The 22,380-nt window shown below is 43.2% G+C and overlaps 1 long non-coding RNA gene across 1 annotated transcript; it reads right to left on the reverse strand.

Moving 5' to 3' along the window:
- Positions 1-15,051: 15,051 nt before the first annotated feature.
- On the reverse strand, positions 15,052-21,829 carry LOC101171476 (uncharacterized). The gene is made up of 4 exons (XR_002872181.2): positions 21,599-21,829; positions 21,373-21,484; positions 20,491-20,583; positions 15,052-15,211 (listed from the first exon to the last, which is right to left on the reverse strand). It is a non-coding gene; the product is annotated as an uncharacterized LOC101171476 (long non-coding RNA).
- Positions 21,830-22,380: the final 551 nt, after the last annotated feature.

Raw genomic sequence — 22,380 nt, forward strand, 5'->3', positions numbered from 1 at the left:
CACTTATTCACTGTGTCATGGTAACGCCGAGATGCAGTCACATCAAAAAGAGAATGCAGACATTTGCGCTGTTCTAGCCTGGCTGGAGCGGGGAAAATCCAGACCACCTCGCCGAGTTTATGAGGGGCTCCTCTCTCAGCCTATGTAAATTGTGGGCTGAGTTTAACCGCCTATCAGTGGTGGACGGATTGTTGTGTCGGACTGTAACAACTTTTCCCTCGGGTTCCAAACAGGTGCAGGTGGTGGTTCCTTCAGCGCTGGTGCCTGACATTTTGGGTCAACTAAATGGGGGCCCGGTTGCAGCTCACTTGTCTGCTGAGAGGGTCTGGGAACAGGCCAGACAGAGTTATTACTGGCCCGGCATGCTTAAAGACATCAGACAGTGGTGTGAGCAGTGTAGGGCCTGCCGTCTGGCAGGCCCTACACTGCTCACACCACTGTCTGATGATCCCCGGTTCCAAAAGCCAAGGCGCCCATGGGAGGGTCTCCAGTCAGTCGTCCATTACAGCGGGTGGCCGCAGATATCCTGGAGCTGCCTCTAACGTCTCGGGGCCACCGGTATGTTTTGGTAGTAGAGGATTACTTCACAAAATTTGTGAATGTGTATGCTCTGCCCAACCAGACTGCAGAGACAGTTGCCCGCTGTCTTTTTGAGGACTATGTGTTGGTGCACGGGGTCCCTGAGGTGCTGCACAGCGACCAGGGTCGGCAGTTTGAAGCAGAGGTGATTCAGAACCTCTGCCGGTTGCTGGGCAATGCTAAGACGCGTACTGCGGCCTACAACCCAAAATCAGATGGCATGGTAGAGCGACATAACCGGACCCTGATTGACCAGCTGGCGAAGATGTTGTTGTCCCATGGGGGGGAATGGGATGACCATTTGAAATCTGTTGCTTTTGCTTACAACACCTCCAAGCACTCCAGCACACGGTTTACTCCCTTTTATCTTATGCAAGGGCGCGAAGCCCGGATCCCGGCAGAGGTTCTCATTCCTAGTGGGGTTGGTGGCATTGGGAGTGCAGCCACGCTGCCTTTATACGCGTCATCTCTTGTGGAGCGGCTGGAGATTGCTTTCAGTGCAGCGAGGGTTAATGCAGCAGAGGCGCAGGAGAAACAGAAACTGTACCATGATGAGAACTCTCACAGCAAGGGCTTTACAGAGGGTGCTCTGGTCTGGCTTAATAACCCAACAGAGGGCCGCACAAAACTAGCACCGCACTGGAAAGGCCCCTATCGTGTGGATCAGGTTCTGGCTTCAGGTGCAGAGGCCGCTCTGACATATCGCATTGTCAACCCCCTGGATCTGTCTGAGCGGGCCCAGGTTGTTCATCATGACAGGTTAAAACGTTACACTCTTCCCCTGCCTGCTGGTTCCCCAAACGACAGTATGTCCTCCCACCCCAACTCCACCCCACCATCATCCTCTCCTTCGGCGGGTACTTCATTGGACCCCCCAGATAATGGTGATCCACCCCAACAGGGTCAGAGGGATGCGTTTGGGACAGCCCCTGCACACTCCCGCAGTGGCAGAATGGTGCGTGCTCCAACACGTTATCAGGACTTTATTAGGATGTAACAATACAGGGTTATGTCACAGTGAAATTTTTGTTGGTGTTGTGAGGAGACTGTCATATGTTGTTGTTGTGTTTTCCTTCCTTGAAAGATTCTGTTGAATAATATGCTGTTGGTTGGCAGGCAATGTTGTATTATTATTCAGACTTTTTTTTTCCCTTTTCCCTCCTGTGGTGGGAAATTTGCCTTTGGGTTCTTAAAACTCATGTTGTTCCTGTTTGGATGACTTTTGGTTGGCGCCATATTGGGTCTCGAATGTTTATTTCTTAATTCATTTATTTTATTTTATATTTTGCAATCCCCGGCCTGTTGCATTTCCTGTAGAAATTGTAGAAATGAGGACATTTCTTTTGAAAGGGTGGACGTATGTAACCAACTTCCTGGATCTTTTATTTTGGGAGAGGTGTGTCCCTCCCGGGTTACCCTAGAGACCAGGGGGCGTGGCAAGTTCAGAGAGTTTTGTAAATTTGGGAGTTGAAGAAGAAGAATAAAGAAGTGGTGAGCGGATCCACTGAATGGCGGATCTGTTGTCCCGTGTCGTTTATGACCACAGAGTGACTGATTATTGAACCTCCCCCCTCGCTCGGTTACACGTGCATGCTGGTGTGTGTTTTAAAAAGGCAGCGAGCGCAAAACTGAGTTGGTTGTGATTTATTTTTTCAGTCATCAATCAGCATTTAAAATCCATCAAAGTCCTCATCTTCTGCTTCTGAAACAGCTGGGCTACATTTCTACAAAACACGCCAGCTTCCCGTTCCTCATCATCAGAGTCCGTCTCGTTGGCGTGCAGCTCCAAAGAACAGTGAAAGCAGACACCTCAGGCCAAGTTTAAGTCCTGCAGTCCCAAAGTGTAGCGTAACTCGCCGGCGCTGCGTATCGGTAAGGGGGGAGGAGTGACAGCTTTTCACTGTTATCTGCTGGAGGTTGCTGCGCTCAGACTCGAGTCGATCTTCCAACGCAGGCAACCTCCTTTTCCGCGGAAACTCAGCTGCTGCTGTGTCTTCTTGTCTTGTCGGAGTTGGTTTGCCAGCGTCCTCACTTGCGAACCATGGATTCATCATTTTAAATTCTCTGGCAGCTGAGGTTAGATAAGAAGAAAGATCTTCACAGATTCGGACTTCCTGCTTCAATAACTCTTCTGATAAACGTTCAAATGTGTCAGCAAGTATCTCAATCCTTTTGTATTAACAAAGAGAGTGAACCACAAATGCATTTCTAAAGAAAAAAGATCGTTTTTTTGCTTTTTAATCAGAATTGTTCGCTTCAAGCTGTGAATGCAGACATGCAGCAGCCGGCTGCCAAGGGACCGTCAACAAAGTGCAACCTCTGTGAACTGTGAAACACCATTCTGTAAAAATCAATAATCTCACCAAAAATAATAAATGTCTATATTCATATGAACTGGTAATGGAGACTCGTCAGCATATTCGTGTTACAATAAATATTTTGTAGGAAAGTCCATCTTTATTTTATCTTGTTGCATATACTGTTTCAAATTTTAATAGATATGAATCATGATTAAAGTTATCAGTAGTTGTGAAGATACTGAAGCTACTGTCACCAAACCTTCTGTACAGACTAATCATGACCTTATTGTCATACTAAGATATATATCATAAATGTCAATAGTTCACTTTGTTTAATTTTAGGAATTTTTCATATTTACAAATGGATCCAATTTGGTCAAAAATCCTCAATAGCTCTGAAGGTGCTAGATTTTTTTTTACATAATCTTTATTGTAGTAGGAAAATAAGGTCATGATTAGTCAGGAAGTTTTGTGTCAGTAAATACAGCATCTTCAAAGCTATTGAGGATTTTTGATCAAAACTGATCAATATTTAAATATGAAAAATTCCTAACAATAAACAACGTGAATTATGACAATCTTTATAGCAGTAGGACAATAAGGTCATGATTAGTCAGTACAGGAGGTTTGGTGAAAGAAGCTTTAGTATCTTCAGAGCTATTGAGCATTTATGTTATGAATCATATCATTTGTTTAACTTTAACATATCATTCGTTAAACGCCGGGAGAGAAGACGGAGGTACAAGCCATGTTTACCATCCGTTACTATGGGAAACGTCCGCGCGCTCTCTAACAAGCTGGACGAGCTAACAGCGCTCATGCGTCTGCAGCGGGTGTACCGTGAGAGCAGCCTGCTGTGTTTCACCGAGACGTGGCTCAACCAGGACATGACAAACTCCGTGGTCTCAGTTACTGGATTCACGCTGGTGCGGGCGGACCGGAGCGCGGCGCAGAGCGGAAAGAAGAAAGGCGGTGGTCTGGCGGTGTTCGTGAATGACAGGTGGTGTAACCCGAACCACATCACTGTGAAAGAACAGCACCGCAGTAAAGACATTGAACTGGTGGCAGTCAGCGTTCGGCCGTACTACCTTCCACGGGAGTTCTCCCATGTGCTGGTGGTGACTGTTTACGTCCCTCCGTCGGCTGACGCTGCTGTCGCTTGTGAGCGCGTGCACAGCACCGTGTCCCAGCTGCAGACACAACACCCGCAGGCCCCGATCCTGATTTCTGGGGACTGTAACCATGCATGCACCCCCCTCTCCGCCACCCTGTCCAACTTCACCCAGTATGTGAACTGTCATACGAGGGACAGAAAAACTCTGGACCTTTTCTATGCTAACATCTAGAATGCATATGCTTCTGCCCCCTCCCCCCTTTAGGACGCTCTGATCACAACCTGGTCCATCTCTCCTCTGCGTACACTCCAGTGGTGAAACAGCAGAAACCACAGATTAAAACGGTGAAAATCTGGACTGAGGAGGTAACAGAGCGACTAAGGGACTGTTTTAGCACCACAGACTGGGACGTTCTCTGCAGTCCACACGGGGAGGACATTGACAGTCTTAATGACTGCATCACGGACTATGTGAATTTTTGTGTGGAAAACACAGTGCAAACAAAATCAGTGCAGTGTTTTTCCAACAATAAGCCCTGGGTCACTCCTGAGCTGAAGACCCTCCTAAATGAAAAGAAGAGGGCTTTTCTCTCTGGGGACAAGGAGGAGCTACGCAGAGTACAGAGGGACCTGAAATATAAGATCAGGAAGTGCAAGGACTGCTACAGGAAGAAGCTGGAGCAGCGCCTGGAACAGAACAACATCCGTGATGTGTGGAGGGGTCTAAAACACATCTCAGGACATGCTGAGGCTGGAAATGGTCGCCAGGTCACAGGTGACCAAGCCTGGGCAAATGAACTGAACCTGTTCTTTAACAGATTTGATTCTGCCCAGCCCCCAGTCTCCACCCACACGGCCCCCTTTTCACACCTTTCCAGCTCAGGCGTCTCCTCCCAGCTGCAGCTGTTACCACCTCAGCACCAAACAGTCCACTCTCCCCTTCTTCCAACAGAAGCAAAGGGACCCCCCCCAACGACTCACAGCACCAGACCAGCCACCGCCCACCCAGCAATTAAAAGTTTTTAAGACAAATTAGATCTACCTTGTATAGGAGAAATACAAAATAAAATAATAACAAAGGAAATAACACAAAAAGAAGTTGAAAAGGCCATAAGTAGATTGAAAACAAATAAAGCTCCAGGTAGCGACGGACTCCCTATAGAATGGTATAGAACATTTAAACTGGAACTAACGCCACTTCTACTACGAGCCCTAAATTATATCCACAAAGAAGGTAGGACCCCACCTTCATGGGAAGACACAATAATTACTTTAATCCCAGAGGAAAATAAAGATAGACAGAACTGCGCTAATTATAGACCATTATCGATGTTAAACGTGAATTACAAAATCTATACATCTATTTTAACTAAAAGATTTGAAGAATTTATTGCTGAGTTAATCGATAAAGACAAACTGGTTTTGTGAAAGGCAGACAAACCCAGGATAACATTCGAAGAAGCCTGCATGTAATTCACACCATAAGTAAAAATAAAATAAAAGCAGCTCTAATCAGCCTAGATGCCGAGAGGGCTTTTGACAGGGTAAACTGGGAATTCCTTTTATCAAACCTTAGAGAAATTTGGATTCACACAGAACTCAATAAAATGTATAAAAGCCATTTATGACAAGCCTACAGCAAGAATAAAAATAAACGGCTCCCTCACAGACTGATTGAAGTAAAAAAGAGGAACGAGACAAGGTTGCGGCATCAGTCTGACTCTTTTTGCTCTTTACATTGCCACTAGCCCAGGCCATTCAGCAGTGCGAGGAACTAAAAGGAATCAAAATTGACAGCAGGGAACAAAAAATTGGATTATTTGCAGATGACGTGTTGTTGTTTTAAAAGACATAAGCACCTCCATACCTAAACTAATGACACTCCTGAAAGAATTTAACTTCCTTGCTGGATACAAATTGAATATTTCTAAAATCTAAATCCTGCTTTTCAATCACTCCCCATCAACAGAAATCACATCTAGCCACAATATTCAGTGGGACAATAAACGAATGAAGTACCTTGGAGTCTTCTTACCTAAAAATCTGTCACTCCTATACAAAGAAAACTATAATATATTTAACTTAAACATCAACCTTGATATTAAGAGGTGGTCAACTTACCCTTTCGATTTAACAAATAGGATAAATGTGGTGAAAATGAACATCTTACCAAGGCTACTCTTCCTATTCCAGTCACTTCCAATAGAAATACCACCCAAGCAGTTCATAGAATGGGACCGCATGTTATCCAGATTTATATGGGAAGGGAAAAAAACCCAGGATCAGATATGCAACATTACAATTGCCTAAAGCTAAAGGGGGAATGTCTCTCCCCAATTTGAAATTATATTTTTTTGCAGCCCAGTTGCGATATGTCTGCTGTTGATGTTTCTGCTGTTTTTCTTGTTATGTTTGTTTCTTTCTGTTTTTCTTTTCTTCTTTCTTCTTTTTAGTTCCCCCCCCCCCTCAGATTTAAATCATCCAAAGGCAGCACGTCCCCGGTAAATTTGTATTTATTTATGCACGGAACGAGTGCGTGTGCATACAAGCGCGCACACACACGCGAACCAGCACACACTCGCAGACATTCCGCAAACACCTCACATAAGCTCACATAGGACACATGCAACATGCAGCCCACACAACCAGGAAACGCTCACGCACACAAAACGCACAGCGCTCCTTCATCAATCAGCGGGCACGCGCACACGGAATGGCACAGGCATTATTTAGCCTAGCCTTACACTCACCCAGTTAGAGTAGTTATGAACAGTCTTAACATTGTTAGCTGGAATGCGCGTGGACTTGGCTCTGGGCCAAAGAGGCTGATAGTGTTAAACCACCTGACTGATCTTAAAGCAGATATAGCTTTACTGCAGGAGACCCACTTATCTAAATCAGCTGATCATCTCCTGTGCTGCTCACAATTCCATTCATGTATTCTGCTATTTACAAACAAAGAAGAGTTGCTTTTTTGATCAATAAAAAAATTAAATTTACTCAGAAGGATGCAGTTAATGACCCAGAAGGCCAATTTGTAATTATTAATATATCAGTTCAGAATAAGAACCTTTGCATAGCCATTATCTATGGCCCGAAGGTTGACGACTCTTCCTTCTTCCACAGATTCTTCACCTCACTCTCGGTTCACTCTGACTCCACAATTCTTATAGGAGGAGACGTCAATCTGATTCTGGATCCCGAACTTGGCAGACTCAGCACAGCAGCACACCAACGCACATGGCGGTCTGCAAGGATTCTAAAGCTGTAAATGAATGATCTGGGTCTCTGCGACGCTTGGCGCTCATGTCACCCAAACACTAAAGGGTTCACCTTCTTTTCTCCAGTTCACCACTCACACTCTCGTTTAGACTATTTGGTAGTCAGTAAATCTCTTTTAAAAGAAATCCCAGCATTTATCCAATCATTATTAGTGATAATGACCAGTTTCTGTAAAAATATTTAGGGAAATATCCCCACCCTCAGGTACAACCAGGAGTTTTAATACATCTCTGTTAACCCTTGTGCTATCTTAGATGACCCCAACCCTCAATGCAGATGTAAAAATTATTTGCAAAGCACTAGCATAGAGAATAGGAAAAATCACTCCTCGCATAATTCACCCCGATCAAACTGGATCCATCAAAGCCAGACACTCGGATGACAATGTGCGCAGACTCATTAACATAATAGACTTTGCCACCATTAAAAACCAGGAAATGACCATACTCTCTTTAGATGCTGAAAAGGCTTTTGATAGAGTAAATTGGAAGTTCCTCATTGCAGCCCTCCATAAATTTGGGTTTGGAGAATTATTCATCAATTTGATTAAAATATTATATCACAACCCCAATGCATCAGTCAGAACTAATAGACATACTTCCAACAGGTTTTTTCTTGGAAGAGGAACCAGATAGGGTTGCCCACTCTTTCCCTCTCTTTTTGCTATATTTATTGAGCCTCTAGCTACAGCAATAAGACAGAATGAGAGCATTAAAGGAATTAAAAGCAAACACAGCCATCATAAAATTAGTCTCTATGCAGATGACATATTACTGTTTTTAAATTATTCACGTTCTGTAAATGAAACAGCACCAATTATTAATGAATTACCCTCCATATCAGACTACTCAATTAATTGGAATAAATCTGTTTTATTACCATTGAACACTAATGCGGAGCAGACTTACGATACCAGTAAAATCAGGCAATATCAAATATCTAGGTATTTTTCCCCCCGCAAATTATCAGAACTGGTGCAGCCAAACCACACCCCATTACTGAAAAGAATAAAGAACGATCTAACCCCTCTGATTATTAATTTATTTTTATTTTTTAACTTGTCCTGTCCAACAGCTGGGCAAACAGATGAGAGCTGAAGGCCTCTTGTGTTGGACTTATTTTACTTTAACAACAGGGGTTATGAATTTTCTGACAAACCAGAGGTATGTCTGAATAAACCCCTGTTGTAATCAAGGGCAAACTTTATTCATTTTAATCGTATTTGAAAATCTTTTGTGTTGGACCGGACGGAAAAGGTAAGGAGGGAAGAAGAGAGAGGGATGTTGGGGGGGGGGGGGGGGGGTAGAAGGGTGATTATAAGGGGGGGGAGGGGGTAAAACCATGAAGCAGCATCAAGCAACAAGTTGCTGGGTGTTTATCATTTCGGTGAGGTTAAGATGTTATACAAATCTAGAAGGGGTGGAGCCTGTCCACAAACACACTCAAATGTTATAAACACACCTGTTGGCTGCAAAGATGTCCACATGTCAACATGTACACAATACAGATAGTATACACGCATACTTATGCCTTCAAACCAACTAGTGTTAAATATTTCATTCAATCACACAAAATATTAGTGCAAAGGTGAGCTAACACCTGTGCTTAAGTGAGTGTTATGTTCTTCTAAAATGGATGGTGGAATGTGAAAAGAAGGAGGGAGAGTTCCCAGCCACCCCCACACCAAGACCCCCGCCGCGAAAGCCTCGGCAGCCAGAACACCCCACTCGGCAGCAGGCAGAGAACAACCTCCCCCGGGTGATCACATCCGCCACCCAGGCCAGGGCCAGCAGGACCGCCACGGGGCCCCCAGAGCCAGAGAGCAGGGAGGCACAGGGGGACAGAGAGTGCAGCCCCAGCCCAACCAGGAGAGCAACCCCCCCACCGCGCCGGGAGGGCCCAACGCCGGGCCCCACCCGAGAAGAGTGCCCAGAGCCCCAGACGAGCACCCCATCACCACCCAAGAGTTCTGGGAATCCCCCCGCCCCACCCCAGGTACTGGCCAGGACCACCCAAGGGAGACGCGCTCCAGGCAGCCCCCGACCCGGCCCACGGCTGGACCAGGAAGGAGCAAGGCAGGGGCCAGCCGTCCCCGCCCAGGAGGGGGGCACCCAGGAGAAAAGGGGGCCCACAAGGGTTGTTGTAAACTTGGCCCGACCAGATTCGGCCACTTTTGGAAATTTGGCGAGGCCCAGCACTCAGGGGCAAGGGCCAGAACCCACACCACAGGGACACAGAGACCCCCGGCTCTGAACTAGAGGTTGCAGTTAAAATTGGCGGGCACTGAGCGGACATCTCCTGATTACTCACAGTGATGTCCCATCACCCTCCCCACCAAGGGGCCCTAAATGTCTAAGGTGCAGTTAAAATTGGCGGGTAGGGCACTAGGAGGACATCTGCTGTTTGCTGGCAGTGATGTCCAAGCACCCCCCTACCAAGGGCCCTATATGTCTCTTCTTCCTCTTTCGGCTTTTCCCATCAGGGGTCGCCACAGAGAAACAGCCACTCTTGCGAGGATGAGTCGCATGGTTAACTTGGCAATGTTTTACGCCGGATGCCCTTCCTGACGCAACCCTCTCAATTTAGCCGGGCTTGGGACCGGCACAGAAGCAGAGAAGGATTCCAACCCTCGTTTCACAGACGGAAGGCGCCGCAAACCAGCACATACGAATGAGGCTGTTTTGGCTACAGAAAACTTAATGGCTGATAATGCTCCATATGGAAAAGTAAAAAATTTTAAATCAGACAATGGCACTGAGTTTACTGGAAAAGCTTTCTAGGACGGTCACAATGAGCAGTTGTCACATTAAAGAAACAGGCAGAAAACATTAATTGACAGAGTTTTACTAGTTTAATGCAGCTAAAGTTAGGCAGCAGCAGCAATGTTCTTCTAGGTCAGGAGCACCTGTGAAAGCACATAAATTTAAATATTTAGGTTTTACAGCTGCTGCATGTCTGTGTATGCCTTGTCTGATTGTGGTGACTCACCTCCGTTTTCTGTGTCAGGAATGGTCCGCCAGCAAAAGAGGTCCCTAAGGGTACAAGGACCTTATATTGGTTCCGGGGAGGAAATCAAAATCATTGTAAAGTTAACAGGGGAGATTTAGAGTAGTTATTTTATTATTTGAGTGAATTATTGAAATGTTTTGGGAACAGTCTGTGAATTCTATTTTTGCATGGGGAAATTAACTATTTTTATAGGGGTTGGGGAAACTTTGAATGTACATATTTTAATATTTTGTGTAAATAGATTATCTGTGGGAACCTGGGTGGATGGTAGCTCCCAAAGCTGAAATCCTATAAAGGTGGGAGTTGTAACCATTGGGAGGTTGTTTTAGGTTAGTGGTTAGAGCTTGGGGCATGACTGTGCAATGCCAACAGAAGAAGTTGAAAAATAAAGTTTTGAGCTAAACCCAAGTCCTGAGACTGTGCCTGTGCTTCTACCATGATGATGGCCTCCGAGACTACGAGCTGAACATGACAAAGACCTTCTGCGTAAGCATTGCATTAGACATGAGACGTCGGCTCCATACTCTCGCCACACCAGAATGGCACTGCAGAGCGAAACTGGGGTACTCTTTTTGAAATGGCAAGATGTATGCTGATTGAAAGTGATCTGCCGAAGCAGTTGTGGACCTATGCTGTCCAGACTGCTGCTATGGTGCGAAACAGATGTTTTGATGAACGCATAGAGCAGACACCGGTTGAGGCATTGTCAGGTAGGCCTAATCTGTCCAGGATGCAAAAGTTTGGCACTGACTGTTTTGTTTACAAACAGGATAAAAGTAAACTAGACCCAAGGAGAGAAAAGGGTGTTTTCATTGGTTATGATAAAAATAGTCCTACTTATATTGTTTATTTTCCTGACACTAAGAAAGTGCAGAAGCATAGGCTTAAGTTTTTGTCTAAAACGTGTGCAGAGCAACAGAGCCAGACTGTAACAATGCCTGAAGAGAACTTTATTGAGTATGAGCCAAAATATCCAGACCACCATGTTAAAATGGAAGAACAACCTGATGTAAATGATCAATATGAAATGATTCCTGTCCCACCACAGTCAGAGGAAGTCAAGCATGATCCAGAATCTAGACGTTACCCTTCTAAAGAAAGAAGGAAGCCAGACAGGTACACTGACTGTACCGTGAATAAAATCTTGTCTGAAGATGAAACTGACCAAATTCAGAGTAACATTGATTATTGCTACAAAATCACATGCAACATACCGGTTTCATACAGAGAAGCTGTTACCTCTGATAAATCTAGTGGGAAGATATGTTTAGAATATTGTCCAACAGCAAAGATGGTGGCAGATTTGTTTACCAAACCTGCAACAAAATTTAAGTTGGGAATGTTCAACCATTTTCTGTTTGGACATAGATAGATAGATAGATAGATAGATAGATAGATAGATAGATAGATAGATAGATAGATAGATAGATAGATAGATAGATAGATGACTTTATTAATCCCACAATGGGGAAATTTCATTTCTGTGGCAGCAAAAACGACATTCAGAAATAATCTATATAATATAACATCAATAAAGGACATCACAAATGACATTTATATTAGATAATTAAAAATATTACTAAAATTATTATGAAAAATTATTATCAAAAATGAGATTCTTATTAAATAAAGAAATAAATATTAAATAAATTCAGCTGCAAAAGTGTAAAAAACATGCGGTCTGCAAAACATGTAAACTGTAAAAAAAAAAAAAACATTACAAATTTTTTCAAAATACAGAAATAACTAATGAAGTTTACACCAAAAACAAAAACAAACAACTGTTCAGGAACAAAAAACAATTTAAAATTGAAAAACAACAACTACAACAAAAGTAAATGAACCAAGGACTAAACAGAAAAACACCCTGGGACCGTGGAGTGTCACTTTGACACGGTGTTGTACAGTCTGATGGCTGTGGGGAGGAATGACCTGCGGTAGCGCTCCTTCTTACACTGAGGGTGCAACAGTCTTGTGCTGAAGGAGCTGGTCAGCGCCTCTACAGTTTGGTGGAGGGGGTGGGAGGGGTTATCCATGATGGATGTCAGCTTAGCTAACATCCTCCTGTCCGCCACCTCCTCGATGGACTCAAGTGTGCAGCCCAGGACAGAGCCGGCCTTCCTAAACAACATAACCAACATGGACATGTGTAAATGTTTGGCAAAGATGCAGTAATGTCAGATCAAGTGGGGGTGTTGGAATGTGATCTCAATTTCTGCTTTATATTGCATTTATTTTCTATTGTATATTTTATTGTGAAAGTGGGTTGTGTTATTTCCTGTTTTATTTCTTGTTCAGGTGTGTTGTATTATTCATTATGGGTGTGTCTGAATAAATGAGGCAATCACTCTCAGCTGCATTGTTTGGCTGAGAGTGAAGTCAGAGAAAGAGGAATTGTTTGGTGTGCGACTTATTTGATGCTGGAGAAATTTCTCCAAGGGAAAGTTGACATGGTAGTCCAGGTGCCACGTAGCACCGCAGTGCAGTTACCAACCTGCTACACTGTAAGCCCGGATAAGTTGAATTTGCTAAAAAAATTTGAGGAAACCGGTTGCCTTAAAATCTTTAAGTAATGGGTTATGAAAACTTGAATGCATTTAACTGAAATGCATGAAAGGGTGGAATTATTATTTTAAGTTCAAAATACTAAATGCCAAGTTGATTTCACTTACAATCTCTAGTAATATCAATAACATTGTCACATGAACTCCACTTACTATTTTAAGTTGAAGTAACTAAACCTTTGTATTCATTGCATGTGCTAAACTAGAATGTTTAAATTAAGAAAAATATGCAACACAAGTCTTTTTTTAACTGTTCTATTTAAAAACAGCATTAAGTTACAGGGTTGTTGTCCCCTGCTTTAACAACCTTGAATCATAAGCCAGAAACAGTGGCAAAATGTGTCATTCATGCCCTAAACCAGGGGTCGGCAACCCATGGCTCCGGAGCCACATGTGGCTCTTTCATCCATCTTTTGTGGCTCCCTGTGACTTTGGAAAATAATGAGAATTTTATAATAATTAAGTTTTATTTTAGTTTGTTAATTTTTCATGGCATTTCAAAGGCGCTGCTGGCTCCGCACGAAGCGCGAGCCACGTAAAAAACAGCTTCGTAATGAGCTCGTATTTATCGGGCGAGACCTGCAGAGCTGATAGCAGGGAGAGGCACGCGGGGCGGCTTCAATAAACACTCCGATCTTCTGCCGGGAACTTGACGTGCCGCGGGGCAGAGACCAACTCGCTGATGACAGACTGAGAGTTCGCGCCAGTGTTGCCAGATAGAGTCACAGTTTTCCAGCCAAAAAGTCATCTGAAAACCGCCATACCCAGCCAAAAACTGCCCAACACAGCTTTTGTTGATGTTCTTTTTCGTACTGGACTGATAAAATAAAAAAAATTTCTAAATAAAAGATAGTTCTGACTAATAATAAAATGTGTACAATATTGAATAGTTCTTCAGCGGGCCGCCTTCTTCCATTCATTTGCTTAACCCGCTCTATCCCCGCTATAACCTGCGTCCGGCTCTTTCATCCTTGTGCTGCGCTGGAGCGCCCCGACTACCGTATTTTGTGCTCTCTTTGTAGGACACACTGAGGAGCGCGGGGGAAACAAATCCCAGCTACAGAGGATGTGAACAGGTGAACAGGTAGAGAGGAAAAGCAGGTAGAGAGGCGCGGGAGGGGCTTTGGCTTCAAACTCTGTCAGAGAGATGCAAACACGGGCGTCAGATTGAGACGCGGCTTTCCCTGCAGGAGTTGAAGCAGAGACTTTCTCTGGGAGGATTTTATGAACTCAAACATGGAAACATGATTACCAAGTAGAACTCTTCAAAATAATAAACCTGATCTCTCCACATTCTCAGTGTCTACCATGCATTGATAAACACATCGCTCCATGCAGTGATCAAACCAGAACCAGTAGCTCCTCCCACACGCGGCCGCGGTATCATCCTTTAAAGAACATAATGTGCATTTGCAGTGATGTATGCTTCAGACGATGTCCGATTGGCCAATCTACATGTCAATCAAGTCCCGTACTTCTCAGTGAGGACTTTGGTGGATTTTAAAGAAGTACCGGTACTTCTTTTTTTTTTTCTGGCCCGCGATCTACACTCATGTCATTGAAGATCGACCAGTCGATCACGATCGACGTAATGAGCACCTTTGAATAATATACATGCATAATATATATAATGATGTCAAAACGGGTTGTGGCTCCGGGTGCTTTCTTTTTTATTAGGGGCTCTTTGAGTAAAAAAGGTTGCCGACCCCTGCCCTAAACATTGCATAAAACAAAGCGCCATCATGCCAACAAAAACACTTATTGTGCTCAAGCATGTGTACATCATTATAACAACAAATCACATTAAAACTGTACTGTAACTTACACTCCTAAAAAGGAAATGTTTTAGCTTTTAGTTGGTAATGTAACTAAAATACCCAACTAATTTGAAATTAAATTTTATCAAAGCCTGCGTCATGGAATCTTGTGCAAAAATCAGTTCAAATACCACAGAACACATGTTCCCCAAAACTTACACAACAGTAAACATGTTTTCATAAAAGTCCAACATTACAAACTGTGGCAAACAAATCTAAAACAGTAGAAGGGCCATTTTGAACCCGATTTATGCTTCCAGCTGATTTTTCAAAGTTTGAATTTTGGGTACCAGCTCACTTTTACCCAGTTTGAGCATTACTTGCTGAATAAAATTGAGTGTTTTTTATGCACTTGGGGTAGTCCAGGTGTAGGGCATAGATCAGTCCGAAAAGGACACAGGCCTGAGGTAGGTTTGACAGTTCATCCATTACCACAGACCCTTCCAAGATGATCCCTACTCTGGATGGGTTGAGCTGGGTATTTTCTTGACCAAGGCAGAGAATTTCCACTGGAGTTTCACTGTACAAGTCCTTGTCAGTTACATCCTATCATTGAAAGAAACGTTTTGACAAGGAGAGAACATAAACATGCCAGTTAGAAAATGGCTTTTGTGCACCCCAAATAACATGTGACTGTTCATAATGAACAGCATTGTACAACATAAACCACACTGAAAGTAATTGATATTAAAAGGACGATACCGAATTTTTTATCAAATGCCATATTCAGATCTGTACAGGTTGCAACACTTTGGCCAAAATATGTAGTTTACTTACCGTAAATTCCGGACTACAAAGCGCTCCCAATTACTAGCCTCACCCACCCATTTTCACATGTTTAACTACTTTTATACATACACAAGCTGCGTTGGAGTACAAGCCGCATGTATTTGGCAACATTGTCATCCTGGCAAATCACGTCCTAACTCCCAGAGTATGTGATTCATTGAGTAAGCCCTGGCTGCAGCCTGCAGAATGGCTCAACGTAGTGGAATGCTGGAACGCTGAGGAATGTGAACACGCTGTGGAATGTTAACCCCGCCCACGTTGAGCCCGTGCATTTGATTCACCTTCGTCAGTGCAGTTGTGATTGCAGGAAAGGGGAAGTATCAGTGGAGCACATTTTGTGTCATTGGTAATTGTATGAGGAAGAAAGAGAACAGAGGGGAGGAAAATTTGAATGGTGCAATGTTTTTTTTATCACTCAAAAAAATGATTCAAGCCCCTCTTTCATGTAACACAATAAAATTCTGTTTGTTTTGTTTAAAAATACTTATTTTAAAAGAATGTATCTACATATAATTGACCTAACACAAAATGTATTAATAGTTTCCCCGATAACTCCAGTAATCCAGAATAATTGAGTTCAAGTAAGGGACATGCTGTTGAATACTGTTTTCCTGTTTCTCTTTATTTATTCTTTTTGCCGTCTTACGGCTACAATTTTTCACCTATTTTAACCATTCAACTATTAAAATGTTCAACTCCTTCGTCTAATGCCTGGTATGACTTTTGGTCCTTCAAATCCTTCGACTTTTCAAAAGTGAAAACTTTCGTTCGTTTTTTCCACACAAAAAACGTACTGTGGCATGAAATCGTTTCAACTCGGCTTCTCCCAATAAGACGATACACGACGAGCCTCAATTGTGTAAATAATGAATCTATTTGATTATACCGACGGTTCTTAGACATCACAAAAGTGTTAGCTCAGTGGATTAGATCACGGGTTTAAGATACAGAGGTTCTGAGTTTGAGGCTGGCTTCAGACTGCTGTTGCATGTTTTTTTTCCCCTTGCCTTTCTTGATAAAATTAAGTTCGATTAACTCAATTATATTTCGTTACACGGAAGAATTTTCTTTGAGGTGGGGTTACTCATATTTATTGGAAGGAAATCCTGCCCACAATTAAATTGAGTTCATCCAATGAGTTATTTTTTTGAGTCCGTGAGGCCAGACAAAATTTATTAACTCCCTAAAACATGCACATGGAAACTTGTAAAAGGCATAAGAAGACAGCAATCACTGTATAAATTCTCTAATTCAATTAAATATTTATTTTTATTTAGCGCAAATTCGAACTACAGACGTCTCAATGGGCTTCATACCGGTAATTGTAAGGTAAACATACAATGAAAAAGGGATCATGAATACAAAGAATGCATTAGGATTAATACTAAACAGGGCTCCAGACTGCGAGCAATTGGTCGCATTTTGCGACCAAAATTTGAGAGTGTGCGACTGAATTTTACATCCATTCGCACATGTGCGACCAGTAAATTTGCCTCCCCCACCCTTCGTATTTTTTTATACATTAAACGTGGAAGGGGCACGTCAATGATCAATGAAATAATCAATGAGACGCGAGCGCACACGCACGCAGGCAGACACACACACTCGCGCACATACTCATGAAACGCGAGCACACACTCGCGTGATGCCTGTGTGTGAGCCGGCCACTGCGTGTGAGAAGAATAGGGAAAGCCACTGTGAGTGGCTAAAATGCGTGTAGGGGGAGGGGCCTAGAGCTGACCAACCAATCACAGTGGGGTATATGACTCTTGGGGGCGTGACAATGACAGGGTTTGAAAGCAGGACACCTGACAGCGCCCTCCCCGGACCACATGAAGGAGTTTCTTACTTTCCTTTAGAACGTATCTTTTCGCTCGTAATTTTCTAAATACATGCAGTCCGTGCTGAACTTTTCTCTGGGCCGCACAGACCCGGAGGAAGGTTTAGGTTTTGGTTACGGTTACGGCGGCGCATCAAACGGGTTACGGCAGCACACCGCTCCCGCGGGAGTCGGGTCAGCTGAGGAGAATATGTCCCACACCTACATGCGTGACAGCTAACGGGGCTTGAACTTTAAACACGCTCGAGCAAAAACAACATTAGTTTTAGACTCACTGAAAATACGTGTGGAAAATGCAACGATAGACGTTTTTGAGATGAACCAGCACCTCGCCTGGATCGTTTGGGGGGGGGGGGGGGGGGGGGGGGGCTGTGAGATGAAAGCGAATCTGCAGCAAGACTGAAGGAGAACAGGAAATCGGAGTTGTCCTTAACATTCAGTTTAGTTTTAATATTCTTCTCCCCCTTAGTATGATCTGTGTTATTATATATTTTATGGTTATTTAAGGATTTGTGATGTATGTAGCCTTTTTTAATGAATTAGTATTTTAAATTATTTTAATTAATCACTCCACTACAAAAACCATCAGGACACATGTCCCATAATGCATTGTTTTGTAGCCTGTAGGGCAGCTTTCAGTCAGTTCAGTTTCCAGCTGTGTCCGGGTAGGTTTGCCCCTGGCTCCCACCCCTTTCTCCTGAAATCTTTGTGATGATTGACAGTTAATGTTGGAGCAAAAACAAAAATATATGTCACACACCAGGTGATCTGCGCAGCGTTGAGTTTACCTGGGTGATCTCAAACACGGTTATTGTGCATCTTGGCTGCACCTATTTGGTGTCACCAAGATAAATTTCCATCAGTTTTCTTAACTATTTGTACTGTCATGACAGCGATGCTTTTGTCAGTTTACCTTCTTGGTGCATCTTCAAAAGTGCAGATTAAAATGTGACACTGAATTTGAAACAGCACATTGTAATTTCTGCATCTATTATTAAAGTATTTATTAGTAATACAGTGGAAATTAGTAGATTTGGTTAGAATTTTGATTTACGGTATGCGCCCCTAAATTTTCTAGTTGTGCCCCTAAAATTTTCAGTTAGGGGCCACTGTGCTCCTAGTGAAAAAAGTTAATCTGGAGCCCTGCTAAACTTTAACAAAACAGACAAAACTAAACTGATATTCCTGCCCTTAGACTCCCCTTCACCGTAAGGAAAAACTCCTTAAAAACTGGTAGGTGGCAATATTGCACATGGAAACTTGTGAAACCAAAGAAGAAGACGGGCTCAGCATGGGCGGGGTTAACATTCCACAGCATGTTCACATTCCTCAGCGTTACAGCATTCCACTATGTTGTGCAGTTCTGCAGGCTGCAGCCAGGGGTAGTTGGATTCATTAGCACACAGTGGGTGGAGTCAGCTTTGCCTCAGGCCCATGTATTTGAGTATATATACAGCTGCCAAACAGCATGGAACTCTATTCTGTTCACAAGTTCCTCAGTTATGTTTTTTTTAATTTTTTTTAATTTTTTTTTAATTATTGACAATCTAGGTATCATACATAAAATTACAAACAGTAACCATATAATCAACATTACATCCCTCAGTTATGATGAGGAAATTTACATCCGCGATCCCCCATTTCCCATGAGTCTTAGGGGCTAAAGGCGGGGCCAATGCCCGGCTCGCCATTCTGTTGTACGTGTTTAAGAATGAGCAAGTATCAGCAGTGCACGGAGGGATGAACGGGTAAAGCTCTCCTTCCGCTTGTGTCGCGGCAGCGTTATGGGAGTAACAGGGCTGGTTAAAAAACACACCAGTAAAATAAAGCAGCGGCGACTGAAAAGCGTGCGCCTCGGCGCGATACGCGCGCCTACTCGCGGTGCGTGGGTCAGAAGTTTCCTTCCACAACAAACACTGTTGGTCCGCGGACGCCTCTGCGCTCTGCGCTCCCGCGCGCTCCTTGTCTCCCGTTCCTATCTTCTCCGACAGCTCTGGCCAGGGCGGCTCCAAGGAGGAGCACTTCGTCCCCATTGCGCCGGTGAACGGAGCAAATCGTGTATGTGCAGAGCAATCGGACTTAATACTGTACGTTTTGTGTATGAGGGGCGGATGCGTTGTTACGTGTGGGAGCCTTCAGACTGCCATCGGCCCCGCAGCTCACACGACACGTAGTCTCCAGCACACACGGAGGCTGTGAGCGTTTCAATGCAAAACTCCGCTCAGTCCTTAGAAACCGTTAAAACGACCACGTCAATTTGTGTTTCCAGTCGTGTCCCGACAAAATAAAGGCTGATGTTATTCCCACATATTTACGTGCAGCCAGCCGAGTCACTATGACTCAGAGGTAAATTCACTCCATGCGCTGTTCTCTCTGTCACGCAGCTGACCAGCTTTTCCAAACCCGTTGGTGATGGTGGATTTTTTCACGCTGCTTCTAACGATTGCTTTTAACTTGAAAGCTTCATCATATTGTAGTGGCGATCACGTGCACGTTGGGTCTAATGACACCACAGGATTCTGGGATGCAGCTGGGCATGCGTGTTTCGTTTTGTTGAACCATGACTGAAGTGTCTAAGACCTGAAGTCAGGTCCATGCTGTTTGGCTGCTTAGAGGTGTGTTGAAAAACAAATGACTTGCTTGGTGTTAGATAGAGAAATCTAACCATTCACTGTGTCCGAAAGTAGGTACATGGCAGCCGCCAATTAAAACCATATATTAGCCGCATCAATGAATAAGCCGCACGGCTGTAAGCGCAGGAAAAAAGTAGCTGCTTATAGTCCGGAAATTACGATACTTTGAGTCACAGCCGTGCTGAATTTGTTTTTTGTTTTTTGTTCTTTTCACTGGAGCAACCAGAACCTCACAAGTGCAATCACAACTCTCCATTTGAGTTTGAGAACAAAAAACATTTTCACGAGGTGACAATAAACTGGTGACAGTAAAGTTAAAAAACGAATTCGGAAATTGTAAAAGGATTCATACAACTTTAGTTATTGGGAGCAATTTAACTTTTTCATTAAGACTGGGACTGAAAGTGGGTAAACTATCTTTGCTCGGCCATAAAAAAGAGACTTATTGGAGACACTGATACTGATCAAATAATTTTGAAAATGAATGGCAGGGTTCATTAACAGCTAAAAAGGAGACAAAAGGAGCATGCACCTGCAACATTTACAAAAACAAATTAACTTACAGAGCACGTCCTGAAGAAAGCAGAAAAATCATCCGCCAAGATGACAGGCAGTCCCTGAAGACATAGGGACCTGATGTCTGTTGGCTCAGTGGTCTGCAAAATAGTGGACACAAGAGTTAAAACATATCTTGCTAAGGATACTCACATCAGGGTTTCCCATACATTCATTAATTTGTGGTGGCCCGTGTGTGTGAGCCTATGTGTGTCTGACTTTCAGTGTGTGAATGTGAGTCTTTTTGAATGTGTGTGTGTGAGTCTTTTTGAATGTGCGAGTGTGTGTGAGCGTGTCAGGAAGTTTGAGTGTGTGTGAGTGTATGTTTGTAACTACCTCCAGGTTGTTGTGTTTTGGTGAGTGTGTCCACCTCCATCTCCATGTTTGTGTGTGTGTCCACCTCCATGTCGGCGTGTGTATGTGTGTGAGTGAAATTTTCAACAAGAAGTCTGTAGAGCGGTCATAGAAAGTGTAGCAATGGCATAGCAATGTCTTTAGGTTATCTGACACTAAGTGTTGGCAATGGAAATGTGTACTTGTCAATAAAAATACATGATAAATGTAACCCTTTTTTTGTAACTTAATCCCCAAACACCACCACTAATATAATCTAATTATGTGGGAAACACTGCACACATATTTATCAATTAAATTCCAGAAATTCATCACAATGTTTATGTACAAGTAGACAAAAAGAGAGAAAAATGGAGAGGACAAAAAAGAAAATTAGGTAATGAAGAGAGAAAAGGAGACGATTAAGGAAGGGAAATGAGATGGTAAGAATGAAGAAGAAACAGAAATAAAAAGATAAAGAGCAGAGAAGAAAGAAGAGACAAATTGAGATGAACAGAGAAAGGAAAGATGTAGTAGACTAATGTAGTCAAACCCACCTTTGTCTGACGTAAAAGCTCAGCCAAAAGCTGGAAAAGAAAAACGGTCAAGTTCATCAAAGAAATTATCTTGCAGACTTTTCCCCACCACTCTGGAGAACTCGTAATACACCTGAAACAAAACATGTATTGCATATGAAGGTAAAAACAAGAATCTATGGACAAATTGTATTTAACATTACAGCGACACATACATGTTTTTTAAACACTCAGGAGTAATACATACCTGACTTTCTGTGAAAAGAGCTGGCCATCGATGTAACATCTGGCTGATGGCAGGCTTGTTTTGCACAACTTCTTTTCTCCGAAGTGCAAATGTTAGGTCCATCTTTTTCTTAACAAGGGACCCATTTGGCTTTGTCTTCATCATTTCATTGACCAAAACCTGGCGAGCTTCTTCCAGGTTGTGGTCATCCCTCCCCTCTGGATATTCAGGTAGGAAATTTAATTCTCCTTTCCTTGGCTTTTTTATGCCTTTGTGAGAAAGGTCGGAATTTGCAGTGTACCTTCCACGTTTACCACCATTGACAGTGACATCAACTCGTCCTATCTGGCGCATTTTGGTTCTGTAGTTTCCCATCTTGAACTTGAGACTGTTCTTCCATCCATTCCAGCCGGAGGATGACCCTGATTCTTTGAGACACGGGTGGGTTTGTACTAAGGCTTTTGCAACGGCTTCAAAATCTTCCTTTTCTGGGTATGCTTTAAATGCATACATGGTCTCGGCCAATTTTTCCAGTATGTCATGTTTCAACTCTTTTGTCACCTTAAGACATGTTCCATCTCTCAGATACAACAGGTTACCTTGACGAAGTCTGTACTCAACATCAACTGAAAATTTGGGAACGTCAAATACCTCTGGCCACTGAAAACTTCTATCCAGAGAAGTGTTAGACAGGATCTCTGTGTCTGCCTGGCTGCTTGTGTCACCATAGGATTCAGTGTCTGCTGAGATTGGTACCAGCTCAATCATAGGGATGATTTTGATTGTTGGCTTCTCTGGGAGCT

Source organism: Oryzias latipes, chromosome 19 (genome assembly GCF_053564925.1).
Source record: "Oryzias latipes strain Hd-rR chromosome 19, Olatipes_Hd-rR_3.1".
NCBI lineage: Eukaryota > Metazoa > Chordata > Actinopteri > Beloniformes > Adrianichthyidae > Oryzias > Oryzias latipes.